The sequence below is a fragment of the Artemia franciscana genome, chromosome 1, assembly GCF_032884065.1.
Source record: "Artemia franciscana chromosome 1, ASM3288406v1, whole genome shotgun sequence".
Taxonomy (NCBI): Eukaryota; Metazoa; Arthropoda; class Branchiopoda; order Anostraca; family Artemiidae; genus Artemia; species Artemia franciscana.
In genome coordinates this window covers 56,717,387-56,732,977 of record NC_088863.1, presented here as the reverse complement: position 1 = coordinate 56,732,977, position 15,591 = coordinate 56,717,387, and the positions used below count along the sequence as shown (strand labels likewise).

Here is a 15,591-nt window from a genome sequence, read left to right as displayed (position 1 = left end):
AACGAAATAAAGCCACGCGTTCTTAAACATTCAATACTGGAAAAACAGTCAGTCGGACAGGTAACCAAAACAATCCGAAACCTAACAAAAAGATCTAATAAATCTCCCCCTCTTTCGGAATGCCCACGATTCGGATCCATTCTTAACCACTGTCATCACTATAGCTTCCACTGTTCTGATTTTGGCTCATACAGTCCTATTCTTTCCAACTTTTTTCAACCTTTAAAAAACACCTTTGGTTTTGCCTACTCTACTTATAAGGAGAAAGGGGTTTCGCATACTCCCCAAAAAGCCGTAATATGAAACTAGTTTTGTTACACTTAAACAGAAAAAATGGTTTAGTAAATAAAAGCAAAGAATGACTGAATCTGAAATTAAAAAGAACTAGACCTACGTTGCCTGGGCAACGTGAAGTGTTGCGGCAACCTTTGTCCGGCTTTGCCGATTAAAGTGTTGCGAGAGCAACACTTTGGTTTTGTTTCTTCGCTATCGGTTAAATGCTGAAGTTGTCAAAACTATCAAAGCTTTCAAAACGGCATATTCAAAGAAGAACACAATCAGTAATCACATGATCAAATTCTTCAGCGTTGAAAAAACAACAGCAAAAGAATATCGGAAAAAGGGACTAAATTCAGTTTGCAGCCAGTTGAACTTTATCCTTTTCAATCGTAGACATCGTGACGGATGGAAACTTGGAACATTATCTTATATAATCTAGTTGGTATTATAAAGCTATCCGTAACTTTTCAGGATCAAATACCATAGATGTGCACCAATTTGCACAAATTTGTAGCCCCTCATGAACCTCCTCTAGTAACCCATTCTTGCTTACAAGTCCCTCTTCCGTGAGAGACAAAGAATAACACAATCAGTAATCAGATGATCAAAGGCTATTCCTCAGAGTTGAAAAAAAAAAAAATATTGGAAGAAGGGACTAAATTGACTTTGCAGCCAGTTGAACTTTATCCTTTGCACACCATAGGCTCTGGCTCGAGGACAAGCAAAAACCATCCTTTTTGGCCCCAGGCAAGAGTCGTACGGAGCTTTCCAAAATATAATGTCATATTCATCAATCCGGCCCGAGGTCCACACTAACAGCCGATTATTACTTACTAGGCCCCTAAATGTCACTTTGCAGCCGGTTGAACTTTATCCTTTTCAATCGTAGACATCGTGACGGATGGAAACTTGGAACATTATCTTATGTAATCTAGTTGGTATTATAAAGCTATCTGTAACTTTTCAGGATCAAAATACCATCAGGGACCCATAAATTTCCTGTAATGACTCGCCATCCAGGATCGCTTATTATTGGATGGCGAGTCATTACAGGAAATTTATGGGTCCCTGATTCCATAGATGTGTACCAATTTGCACAAATTTGTAGCCCCTCGTGAGCCTCCTCTAGCAACCGATTCTTACTTACAAGTCCCTCTCCCGGGATATACATCCAAGTTCACCGGAAACAAATAATGGGTACACCAACTAGCAAAAGTTCCAAACCCCTTGTCGCTGAAGTCATTGTAGCCTAACAGCTGATTATTACTTACAACTCCCCTACATGTCTTACAATCGGGAACCAAGTTGTTCTTACCATCAATTACACCAGAAACAGATAATAGGTACACCAATCAGCAAAAGTTGCAAACCCCTCATTGCCAAAGATGATTATAAGCTAATAATCGACTGTTGCTTGGAAGTCCCCTACATATCTCACAATTGGTATCGGCCTATTTTTGGTTCAAGTGTGTACCTTACCACTGAAGTTGTCAACCCCTTGAAACTTTCAAACTGGTGTATGTCATGAAGGAATTTTTGTAACAAAAAATGGATGACATATACTTTGATCAGCTCATCAAGGTCTATCGATTGTCATTGAAAAAAAAATTCTATCTGTCTTAGTTCAAAAGTTGACTTTTTTGCCGGAGGCCAACTTTCTAACACCACCACTTAGAAAGGAGCAAAGGATAAGCTCTAATTTCTTTAGCAATGAGAGAACTTTTAAAGTTTAAGAGGTATATCTGATACCATTTCTCTATTGCAATCCCAAGTAGAAAAAAAAGAATGGTAAAGTCAGCTGAAATCACGAACAGAAATGGCTAGAAACAATAGATGGCAGTACTTTCGGACCCGTGGGAAAATCGCACTTTTTTGTTTCTGTAAATTTTTCTATTTATCACTCAAAGAAGATGTATTGGCTGTGGGGCCGGGGAACTACCGCATATATTTAACACTTATAGATTTTAGTCCATCTTCAATTTGAAACTGGTGCCTGCCTGCTTGCCTGCTAGAACGGAGCTTTCCACTCGAAAGCAGAAACATGGTTTGATGAAACGAAAGCTTGGCTGCACAACTTCAGATACTCCTCTCTGACATAGGCTATATAACTCCACTTCACTTCGCACACCATAGGCTCTGGCTCGAGGACAAGCAAAAACCATCCTTTTTGGCCCCAGGCAAGAGTTCTACGGAGCTTTCCAAAATGTAATGTCATATTCATCAATCCGGCCTGAGGTCCACACTTTCCGTAAAAATCGCACAGGTTAGACCCTTACCAGTTTCCAGGAATAAGCTGAGATCGGCGGCATAGGAAAAAAAAACAAAACAAAAAAAAACGGGACAAAACCAAAGTGTTGCACTCGCAACACAATTTGAAATCATTTTGTATATAAAAAGGGTGTCTTCCCGCCCAGTCTTCATTCTTCAGACTAATGTTTAATTAATATTTTACTGAAAGAATTTAGAGTTGGGAAAGTATAACCGGTTGATTGTTGTCAGTGTTTTATACACCCAATGACTTTTCAAACACTTAAACGAAAATTTTTTCATTCAAGTAAAACTAAATAAATCCTTCATTTTCCAAGGCATTGTAAAAAAAAAAATACAAATAAAAGTCTTACCATATTGCTCTCCTAGTGGAGCAACGGTTCTTTTAATATTGATGGAGAAAAGTTAAATATTACCATAAAGAGTAAGAAAAGATCTACAGGATCATTTATGTCTTCTTTTGTTTCGTTTTGAATTTTCTTTTGTTGAATTTCTGTTCGCTTTTAATATCATTTTTGTGGTACTACAAATATTAGGAGAATTCCCACCAAACTGCGCCTGGCCATTAATTTTTTTTAGTGTGTCTAAAATGCCAAAATGATTTTTCAGGAAGTTTAAACTTTTTTGAACTTGAAACTTAAAGGGATTGCATTAATCTGGACGGAGGGTTTTTGTTATTTTGAATCCTCTACGTGGCTGAAGCCATCGTACACTTTACATTAAGACTCTCGGACGTTTAAATACGTTATGTTGGTATGTTCAAATACACTAAAACATAATATGAAAATACGAAAAGAGAAACATTACCATTTGATGTTGCTGAAAACAATGCTCCATTTAGCACCTACAACCCATAACCCCTCCCCCCCCCTAAGAAAGTTTTTGATAAGGTCCATGATGCCAGCCTTGCCTTTTTCTCCTCTGTGCCGATAGCTACATAGAAGACATAGAAAATAGCTATTTTAGCTACATAGAAAAATATTGCGAAAACGGGAGAATCAATATTGTCCCTCTCCTCTTTCACCATAAATGTGAAAGAAATGTGAAGTCTGTGGACCAGAAATATTCGGGGGAATAAAGAGGGATTAGATACCAATTTATACAAACTATTAATTCGTGTCAATTAAATGCAATCTAAAAGACATCTGCCTCTTCCCTTGTTATAATATGATCTACCGTCCCTCCTTCTTGATATCTGACGTGGATTTACGCACTACTCTGTATAGTTTTATGAAGTATGAAACAGATCGGTTTAGTTAAATGAAGCTTTAAAAGAAATCTCAGAAAGTATATTTCAATAACAAGGGAAGTACCAGCCCACAGCATCTTTACTTAGGATTTGCCAAAATGAAGGAACATAAACTCCTTACTCTTTTTGGTATGTATCTCAATGTTTATGGAGAGTTAGACCATTTTGGCATTAAAATGCACTGTTTTAGGTATCTACGACTCCCCTCGCCTACATAACAATACGCTGCCTCTTCATCTTAATAGCTGATGCGTGAGTATATATTAATCAGCACAATTTCATGAAATATCAGGTGAATCAACTAGGATAGTCTAATTAACCCTTAAAGCAAATATTCATATTAACCATTTATCCATTGTCGACTATATGACTTTCCACGAACGAATGCGCCACTCTGTGGCCTTATTCTCTCTGTAACTAGGAAGCTTATAAGGCTATATAGCTATTCGATACATTTGATCGATCAACTATCTCAGAATTTCCAATAGGTAGCATCTTGATCCTCTTTGGGGCAAAATGGCAATTTAGAACCAAATAATGGCAATAATGGAAAATTCCACTTTCCCGTCGCACAATCTTTTCGATCACTTAAAAGGTGAAATAGGACTTTCAGTTTCTGCTAAAATGATCCCTTTCCAAAATGAAGGGAGAGGAAAGATAAATTCCTACACACCCCTACACTTTTTTCTATTTATCTTAAACCGTATGGAGAGTTACATAACTTTACCATTGAAATGCTCTCTTTTAGGAAACTGCCCCCCCCCCCCCCTACAAAATTGTAGCTTAGAAACAAATAATGGCAGAAAATTCGATTTTCCCGTCGTTCAATGCTTTTGATTATTTAAGAAAAGGAATAAGATGTTTATTTTTATTAGAATGAACCCTCTCCGAATGAAGGAAAATGAGAGATCAATTCCTACTCAATCCCTACTCTTTTTTTATCTATCTTATGGCTTATGGAGAATTAGAAAATATGGACATTGAACTGCGCTTTTTCAGGCATCTGACCCCCTCCAAAAATCTATACAACGCTCTACTACCCCTCATTCATAATAGCTAATGCACGATTATACGTTAATAAACACCATTTCCTGGAAAGTCGGGTGAATGAACTTGGTTAAAGTAAAATGTTCCAATTAACGATTTATATTCTGTGGACTTCTGACTTTCCAGGAACGAATATGCCACCATGTAAGCTTACTTTTTCTCTAACTAAGAAGCTTATTATATAGCTCTTTGATACGTGTAGTCGATCAACTATTTCAGAATATTTGACAAATAGCAACTTGGTCCTCTTTGGCGCAAAATTATAGTTTAGTACCAAATAACAGCAGAAAACTCTACATTCCTATTGCACGATCCTTTTGATTAAAAACTTTTTAATGCTAAAAAACAGCAATAGGGCTTTAAATTTCCTCTCCAAATTTTCTTCAACCATTGGTACGGTACGACTGCCCATGGGAAAAAAAGCACACTTTTGTGATCTGTCTTCTGGTAAAAAAAAGCAAAATTCCACATTTTTTTACGCTGGTGCTTGAAACCTCCACAGTGTATATATTTGATATGTTGAATACGATTATGTAGTTTTAACTGAAATCAGTTGAATTTTTAGGGGTGGTGCCCCCTCCCCCCATTTGAAAATAAGGCGGTGTTTCTCAGACCTGTAGCTTTTGAAGGGTAACATAAATATATTTAGAATCAATATAAGAATCCAATTCTTTTTATGTATTAATTGTTATCAAAATTCTCTTTCTAGAGTCTTGGTTACTATTGACCCGAATCGCTCCTTACCTACGGTTCGTTACCACAAACTGTTTGAATTCTTTATTTGTTCAACCATCCTTAAAAGGAGACAACTTCTGTTAGTATGTTTTTCCACCAGAACAATAGTCCGTTTATGAGCTTTTGACATTTAAATACTACTTAAAAAATATTATGGAGTTTAAAAGAAAGTACGGGGCTGATTCGATTTTATATGTTTCTTTGGGCATCCGTGTGGATTGGATCGTGCTCAGATATTGACATTGTATAAATAGTCATTGGGGACTCTCTGAATAACCTAGCATAAATAGAACAGCTTCCAATAAAATTATTGCAGCTATGCGTGCAAGAACTTAATCTAGCAGCTTCCGCTCTAGCAATTGATGCTCATTGCGTTTTCGTCGATTCAGTAAGCAGTAGTTTCTTGTCACGCCATCATCTGCGTATAACATTAGCTTAATTCCTTTATTAGGGCTTCTCCTACTAATTTAGCGTATGAGGAATGCAATTTTAAAATGTGGCTTTCAGGCATATATGTGTTTGACCAACAGTGGTTAAATAAGGACACAGACTTAAATAACCAGGATTGTTTTTCACAAACTTTTGGAAACGTTTGCTGGCGGTATTGAATTTTTTATATTTGTTTCTCCAAGCACTAATTTGAATAATAACTGATCTAAACAAGAAACAGAAGCTGAATAAAATAAGGTTCCACATCGTGAAAGGATAATTTTGACATCCATCGTCATGTTTATTTTCATTTAAACGGACGAGATGGTTCTCAAACTAAAATATCAAAGCTTTGATAGCGCAGCATCACACAGATAAATATACTGCTGGTGAAAGAGTCACGCGTCGATAACAGTGTTCACTTTGTACCCTTTTGTTATACATTCTTACCTTTGAGACCATTAAAGTTCCATGGACATTAAAAATCGAATCCAATTCTTAAAATTGGTTCAGTCGGAAATTACGCAGCCATGTGGACCTTAAAGAGTTAGGAAAACCCGGGAGTTCAATTTATAATGAAACTGAATAAAAAAATGTTTTCCAAAAAAATAAGTTTTTCGAAGAAAATTAAACAGCTTCATTAAGCCAAAAACGAGCAGAAATAAAGTCAAGTAATCTTCCAAGGGCAAAACTAAAAGGAACTCGAGGCGAACAGAAATTGTAATAAATAGCTGAGTGAAACTAAGAAAAAACAATAATTAATATGAACAAGACTAATAGCCCTCATCCCTTCTCAAGATCAGAAAATAATCTGCACTTTACAGGAAAAAAAAAACAAACCAAAAAACAAATGACCGTGGATTGTCAGTTCAATTTACCCATGTTGGTATTTATTCCTTAAAGTTTTGATAATTATTTATTTATTAAAATAAAAAAGTGACAACATTTAAAATGTATTCTATTTTCAGTAAAGTGCAAACTATTTTCTGGTCTTGAGAAGGCATGGGGGTTACCAGCCCTACTCATGTTAATTTTATTGATATTAATTTATTTATTGATAGTGATCTATGGTAGTTTTACCCTTGGAAGAATATTTGACCTTATTTTTACTCATTTTTGGTTTAATTAGCCCTTTTGTGATTTGCTTGGAAAATAAATGGGCATGGGACAAGGGCTGCTGGCTATTCAATCTCTTTTTACTCTTAAAAAGGCTACTAAATTTTTATTTTGAATCGAATTAGCTCCTTCGAATTACAGAGTGGTCCTGCCTATGATATTGCTTATATGCCATTTTGAAAACCTGCAAGCATACAGATTCGCGTTTCATTGAAACTCCCCCTAAACGTTCTTTAGAAGATTCATGTCAATACCCTTAGTGTTGTAGCCTTCTCGCTAATTCAAAATCCGTCCCAACTTACCCTTAAAGGTATAACTTAATAATGTAAGCAGTTCCTAAGATATTACTTTGTCACCTTTTTGAAAATACACATGATCATTTTTTTATTTTATTTTTTTTATTTAGTTCGACAGCCGCCAAACATTCCTTAAAAAATTCATTTTAACACCCTTAGCGCTTTAGCCTTCTTGCTAATTCAAAATCCATGCCAACATACCCTTAAAGGTCTAACTTAATAATGTTAGCTGTTCTTGAAATATTACTTTGTCACCTTTTTGAAAATCCACATGGTCGTGGTTTGTTTTGATTTAGCTCAACAACCATCAAACATCAAACAGTTCGTGGTAACGAACTGTAGTAAGGAGCGACCCGGCTCAATAGTAACCAAAACTCTAAAAAATGGAATTTTGATACCAATAGCTATATCAAAAGAATCGCATTTTAATGCTGGTTTTAAATATATAAGTTTCATCAAGTTTAGTCTTACCCATCAAAAGTTACGAGCCTGAGAAAATTTGCGTTATTTTAGATAATAGGGGTAAACACCCCCTAAAAGTCATAGAATCTTAACGAAAATCACACCATCAGATTCAGCGTATCAGAGAACCCTATTGTAGAAGTTTCGAGCTCCTATCTACAAAAATGTGGAATTTTGCATTTTTTGCCAGAAGGCAGATCACGGATGCGTGTTTATTTGTTTTTTTGTTTTTTTGTTTTTTTGTTTTTTTTTCCCCAGGGGTGATCGTATCGACCCAGTTGTCCTAGAATGTTGCAAGAGGGCTCATTCTAACGGAAATGAAAAGTTCTAGTGCCCTTTTTAAGTGACCAAAAAAATTGGAGGGCACCTAGGCCCCCTCCCACGCTAATTATTTTCCCAAAGTCAACGGATCAAAATTCTGAGATAGCCATTTTATTCAGCGTAGTCGAAAAACCTTATAAGTATGTCTTTGGGGACGACTTACTCCCCCACAGTCCCCGTGGGAGGGGCAACAAGTTACAAACTTTGACCTGTGCTTACATATAGTATTGGTTATTGGGAAGTATACAGGCGTTTTCAGGAGGAATTTTTTGGTTGGGGGGAGGGGTTGAGAAGAGGGGGATATGCTGGGGGAAGTTTCCATCGAGAATTTGTCATGGGAGAAGAAAACTTCCATGAAGGGAGATCAGGATTTACTAGCATTATTTAAAAAAAAATTAAAAAATAAATGTGAAAAAGCTTTTTCAGCTGGAAGTAAGGAACAGCAATAAAACTTAAAACAAACAGAAATTATTACCCATATAAGGGGCTCACCTCCTTATGATACCTAGCTCTTTACACTAAAGTATTTTTAGTAATTTCAACTATTTATTCTACGGCTTTTGTGATTCAGGGGTCATTCTTAATGAATTGGGATAAAATTTAAGCTTTAGTGTAAAGAGCGAGGTACTGACGATGGGGCGAATCCCCTCATATATGTAATAAAAACATGAGAATACAAAAGTTCTTTACGTAAGCTAATTTATAAGTTACGTAAATCTTTTACCAATAAAAAGATTCGTAAAAAATTAAAAGTTCTAGTTGCCTTTTTAATTAACCAAAAAATCGGAGGGCAACTAGGCTTCGCCCCCGCTCTTTTTTTCTCAAAATCATTCGATCAAAATTATGAGAAAGCCATTTAGCCCCCCCCCCAAAAAAAATATGCAAATTTCGTTTTGATTATTCCTCTGCGGAGAGCCAAAATCAAAACATGCATTGATTCAAAAACGTTCAGAAATTAAATAAAAAAAACGAGTTTTTTTAACTGAAAGTAAGGAGCGACATTAAAACTTAAAACGCACAGAAATTACTTCGTATATGAAAGAGGCTGCTTCCTCATCAACGCCCCGCTCTTTACGCTAAAGTTTTTTACTGTTTTAAAAAGAAGAATTGAGAGAAAGAGTCAAACTTTAGCGTAAAGAGCGGGGCGTTGATGAGGAAGCAGCCTCTTTCATATACGAAGTAATTTCTGTGCGTTTTAAGTTTTAATGTCGCTCCTTACTTTCAGTTAAAAAAACTCGTTTTTTTTATTTAATTTCTTAAAAGCTTCAGCTTAACAACCTTAGGTTGCGTATTACGAATGGTTGTACTAGCATTAGCAGCAGTTTGCGCATAGCAGCTTTGGTTTCTTCAAGATCACCTTCAACACATGCTAAAAGTTTCTACTTAATAGCCTACCATTAGCCGTTGCTGAAGCATTTTGGAATCCTTTCGACAATCTGTGCGGGTATAGTATGTTTCGATTCAGTTCCAAACCGTTTCAATGTATCCCAAATTTTTCGCCTTAATACGCGTAGTTTCGATATCAGCTGTAGCAGTAGAATTAATAGACATAGCTTTACCTTTAATGGCAGCAATAGTAGTAGAAGTAGTAAGAATAGTATCAATTGCAGTAATTTCAGTAGAAATATTAGCATTAGGATCCAAATATTTACTTTTGGTTAGTCCAACATCTCCCACAATAACCCCTTTTTAGTTTCAACATCAGACACCAAAGTGTTTCTCAGATATTGCTGTTACGCCTTTTCAATAGCCTGCACACAGACGGTGTGTTGTGATTCCGTTCACCTCCCTTTTTCAAAATTTCTTGAAAATTTCACATTCATACCCTTAGGCATAGCTGTAATAGTAGTCACAGCAGTTGTATTGTTATTACTAGTACTAGTCTTAATAGTAATAGCGGTAGTACTAGTAGCAGCAGCAGTATTAAAATAATGGCCTTTGGTCAGTAAAACACCCTCTCATCAAGTCTTTAAAGTTTTAACTTAATACAATTAGTCATTGCTGTGGCATTGGTGATTTGTCCTTTTGATAACCTGTATGTTCATATACTCCTTGATATTTTCATCTCAATGTTCTTAGCCTTACAAGTGGTTGCAATAGAAGCAATTGTTGAAGTAGTAGTAAGTATAGCAGTGATAGTAGTATTAGTAGAAGCGTGCACATCTTGCCATTTGGTCAGATAATATTCCCCTTAAAGCATTCTCTGAAAGTTCCAACTTAATACCCAACTTAATTCTTGAGATGCGCTCTTTTAATTAATTTTTTTTCACCCACACGATATATAAAGTAAATACGGTGGAGTAAGAATAAATATAAAAAAACACAAAGAGAAAAACAAATACACACACATAGTCAACGAAAAAAAATGGATAAGACGGTGGTGAGGAGATAGGCGCGCAGAACCTGTACTAGAGACTTTTCTGTGAAGAATCTCCAACTTTAAAATTATATCAGGAACTTAAAATTTTCTAACAAGAGTCTGGTTTTTCGTCCAGGGTGGAAGATACAAAAGAAATTTGCAAAATTTGAAATAATTTATCCTAATTCTTTTTAAATTATCATTATTAAGAAGTGGGAAAAGACCTGAAGCATAAAGGACAGAGTGATCACAAAAAGTAGAATAAAGTTTGGCCAGCGCATGTCTATTATACTTCCCTCTGTTTGCAACAATTTTTGCATAGCCAATCTGAATCTTTTTGCTTATATCATAAACAGTACGCTGACGTAAGCTCCAAAGATTGTTAGTAATAGAGATACCAAGCCAACGAATACAATTAACAAGAGGGATAGTGAAGTTATTACAGTGAAGGGGAGTTGCAGTAGTAGAGTTGTAGGGAAAAAGCTCACATTTATCTATATTAAGTGAAAGGCCAATACCAGAGAAAGCATCAGAAACTATAGAGACCATTTGGGAAAGACCCTTTTTGGAACGGCTAGTCAGAAGCAAGTCGTCAGCATACGTAAGATAAGAAACATCTGCAAGACCAGAAAGGTATGTACCTGAAATCTTAGCCAGTACCCTAGAAATACAAATCTTAAAAACGTAGGGGACAGAACACCACCCTGCCTAACTCCTGTTCGTATTCTGATAATAGTGTCTGGTGCAGATCTTAATTGAAGAAAAGAGTTTGAATACCAAAACCTAAGAAGCATTATAACAGAGAGATTGGCCTCAGAGTTATACAAGGAAAAAAGGATCTGACTATGGACCACACTATCAAACGCTTTCGAAAGATCCAAAGCACAAATATAAAGACCATTTCCCTCGGAAGAATTATCAGCCAGTAGGGAAGACAGAATCTTATGCGCAAGCTGACAACCCACTCCATATCGAAAACCAAATTGGTTCTCACCCTCAACAATATGTTTAGTCAAAAATGGTAGAAGGACATACTCAAAAATCTTACTAATATGACAAGATACAGTAATAGGTCGATAGCTGGAACATTCATTTGGTGACTTTCCCCTTTTTAGAATTGACGAAACAGTGCCACACAGAAAACTCTCAGGTACGTATGTAGTACATAGACACATTTAAAAAAGAAGCTGAAAGTGAGATATAAGGGGGGTGCATTCAATCGGCATATGCATCTTAGAAATACCATCCTTATTTATTGAATCAGATTTTAAATTTTTCACAGCATCAATTACGGAAGAAAAAGATATGGGCACTATATGGCGTCGCGAAAGCGTTTTACTAAAGAGGGGGATAAGAAGGCGAGTATATACAGAATGCACTGAATAGTTAATCACTGAAAAAATCGAAGAATAATGTTTATACCAAGCTGAAGGTGGAAGGCAATTACTTGTCATAGTTTCATCATTTAACTTGTCAGAATTGATCACTTTTCACCAATCCTTCCTACTCACAGGGAAGTCTAAACCGCGGTAACGTGCCGACCTCAGACAACGTTTATATTTGGTTTTAGTTTTACGTTTGAGGTCAGCAACACACCCAGAACTTGGCCGACCACATTCATTCAAGGTTCTTTTAATATAACCAATATATACAAAAAATTCCATATCTGGAGCCATAGTTTCGCTTTATTTTTATTGACTTTAAACAAGGGTCCATTGACCAGATAGGTTTTTGTGTTCCTTTAAGAATACGTCGCCGAGGTACGGCAGCTTCTTCTGCACTTTTCATAAACATCACGAGTTGGTTGTAATAACAGTCAATATAGGCTTTACCATTCGTAGGTACCTGGTGCTGAAGAAGATGATATGGAACACGTATGGTAGAAAGAAGGGTTGTCAAGGTAGAGACGTAGTGCGGCATTTGGCCTTTGCTCCAATTACTTTTTTCAAACAACTTCGATTTTTCTCGCGAGCAATTGATTTCTGATATATCAATATCCATTATAAATGTCACTGAAATGGGCATGTGGCCAGTATCTTGCTCGTTAACATGAACAGAAGCAGAAGAAGAGATAATACCAGATGAGCAAATAATATGGTCAATAACACTTGTGCTTCCAGAATGATGAACATATGAAAAATTGTGGGATTTGGGCACAACACGGTACGACGGAAGACACTCAAAAAGCGAATCACTTCTCACAGAAGATCGATTAATATCAGTATTTAGGTCCCCAATTATTATATATTGTAGGGAGTTTGACAATACCTGATTCACAAGATTCTTCAGCAGACCACAAGCCTTTGAGAATTTAGTTAAGGATCTGATCGAGTATCCTTCATATGGGAGATAAGAGTTTATAAATACAATACTGCCCACACGCACAGCCAAAAAAAAAATCGTCGGAGTAGAAGAGTACTGGGTAGGGTATATGAATGTCCCGTTTAAAGACACAGGCTCGTCCACCGGAAGGGCGACTGCCAATAACTTTTGCTGGACTCAGGAACGCAGTATGATGCTGACTTGGACGCAAAAAATTCAAACTTGAAGCAGTGAGAAAATGCTCCTGGAGACATACTAAATCGTAGGAACGGTACAATTCATCAATAAAAAAAATCCTTATCTTTGGTGCCATTTATATTGAACGAAATAACATAGACTGGTGCACTCATGGGTAAAAGGTGGAGTTGCACTTTATCCGATTCTTAATAACAGGGCAGGAAAAGCTATAGGAAGGGTGTTTTTTGCTGCAGTTTGTGCAGTTGGGATCGGCGATGCATAGCTCATCTTTTGTTGATATGTGTGGCCCTCCACAACGAGCACATTTCGGGAGAACTCTGGGACAGGATTTCTGTAGATGGTCTAGTGATCGGCATTTAAAACAGCATTTGGGTAGGTCTTTAAACTCGTAAACAGGAAAAATTTCATAGCCCACCCTGAGGACATGCTTGAAAAACGTAGATTGAGCAAAAGAATCCAAAAATTCGAGTTTCATAGACTTAGATAGGCCCAGTCTTTTAGCATCTTTGATACCGTGTTGGCTTCCGAGTACCGTAATGTCAACGTCGGTAGGAATATTACGTGATATACCAAAAAACGCTTGGAAACCACTTTTGTTGTAGTACCGGAGATTATATTGTGGATTGACGAGCAGAAGTTCTCCGTAGCTGACTTGTCCATATTGATATACCACTTGTCATCGATGGGCTTTACACTACGTACTAGTTCATGTCCAGTAATTTGGTCTATAGCAGCTTTTCGCTTAAGAGGGTCAGATAAGGCGTCCAGCACCTTTGAGACGATAACGATTGCATGTGAATCTAGCATTGAAGCCGCCTTGGGTAATTGTGGGAAGCTCAGTTCATAATTGTCAAGTTTTGAAGACATTCCCAAAACAACTTGATGGAGCTCATTAGATTTTGAGAATAGAGAGGTGTAGGCAGTGGCAGGAAGGCAGGGTACTTCCCTAGGACGCTTTATGACGAATGTCGGAACAGCAGTGTCAGTCTCGTCAAGAAATTTCAATAGAGTAATTATGTCGCTGAAATGGCTAGCCAGTGCATAATTTCCCTTCCGAATAGGGCAATCTTCATGACCCGGACAAAGCTGCCACAATAAGGTCTTTGCCACCTTGACCGAATTAGAGTCAAAAACTCCACTTCGTGCCTTTTAATCACGTCATCCTCTGCTCCAACTAGCAAATTGCTCTGTACCAAATTCAGTACCGGGGAATAAACAAGGACAGGATTATCGTCACTATTGGTAACAGGCATCACGCCTGAAACACGCCAAATTTATATACCAACTACCGAGGGAAGGGTAGGTTTCTGCTACCTATTCCCCGCAGTTCAAGGGAGACACCACTCCCAGCAGTTACTACGGCCCTTGCGACAGAAACCTCCTCTTTTCTGCTCGCTTACTGGTAAGATAAAATGATTCTCACTTACCGGTTCAAATAGTTCAATAACAATAACTCAATAATTTTTTTCTACAATTCATGCACAAATACTTCTTTTGATAATACTCTTATCAAACAGTTCGTGGTAACGAACTGTGGTAAGGAGCGACCCGGCTCAATAGTAACCAAAACTCTAAAGAATTGAATTTTGATATCAATAGCTACATCAAAAGAATTGCATTTTAATGCTGATTTTAAATATATAAGTTTCATCAAGTTTAATCCTAACCATCAAAAGTTACGAGCCTGAGAAAATTTGCCTTATTTATGGAAATAGGGGGAACCACCCCCTAAAAGTCGTAGGATCTTAACGAAAATGACACCATCAGATTCAGCGTATCAGAGAACCTTACTGTAGAAGTTTCAAGCTCCTATCTACAAAAATGTGGAATTTTGTATTTTTTGCCAGAAGACAAATCACGGGTGCGTGTTTATTTGTTTGTTTTTTTGTTGTTTTTTTTCCCAGGGGTCATCGTATCGACCAAGTGGTCCTAGAATGTCGCAAGAGGGCTCATTCTAACGGAAATGAAAAGTTCTAGTGCCCTTTTTAAGTGACCAAAAAATTTGGAGGGCATCTAGGCCCCCTCCCACGCTCATTTTTTCCCAAAGTCAACGGATCAAAATTTTGAGATAGCCATTTTGTTCAGCATAGTCTAAAACCATAATAACTATGTCTTTGGGGATGACTTACTTCCCCACAATCCCTGGGGGAGGGGCTGCAAGTTACAAACTTTGACCAGTGTTTACATATAGTAATGGTTATTGGGAAGTGTACAGACGTTTTCAGGGGGATTTTATTTTATTTGGGGGTGGGGCTGAGGAGAGAGGGCTATGTTGGAGGATCTTTCTTTGGAGGAATCTGTCATGGGGGAAGAAAAATTCAATGAAAAGGGCGCAGGATTCTCTAGCATTACTATAAGAAAACAATGAAAAATAAACATGAAAACGTTTTTTCAAATGAAAGGAAGAAGTAGCATTGAAACTTAAAACGAACAGAGATTATTACGCATATGAGGGGTTCTAAAAATACTTTAGCACAAAGAGCGAGGTATTTAGGAGGAGATAAATACCT

The 15,591-nt window shown here is 37.1% G+C and overlaps 1 protein-coding gene across 6 annotated transcripts in view; it reads right to left on the bottom strand.

Annotated features, from left to right (window-relative positions):
- The window catches only part of LOC136031546 (uncharacterized), a 611,644-nt gene that overhangs the window by 41,230 nt on the left and 554,823 nt on the right, over positions 1 to 15,591 (bottom strand). The gene's annotated exons all lie outside the window — the stretch shown is intronic.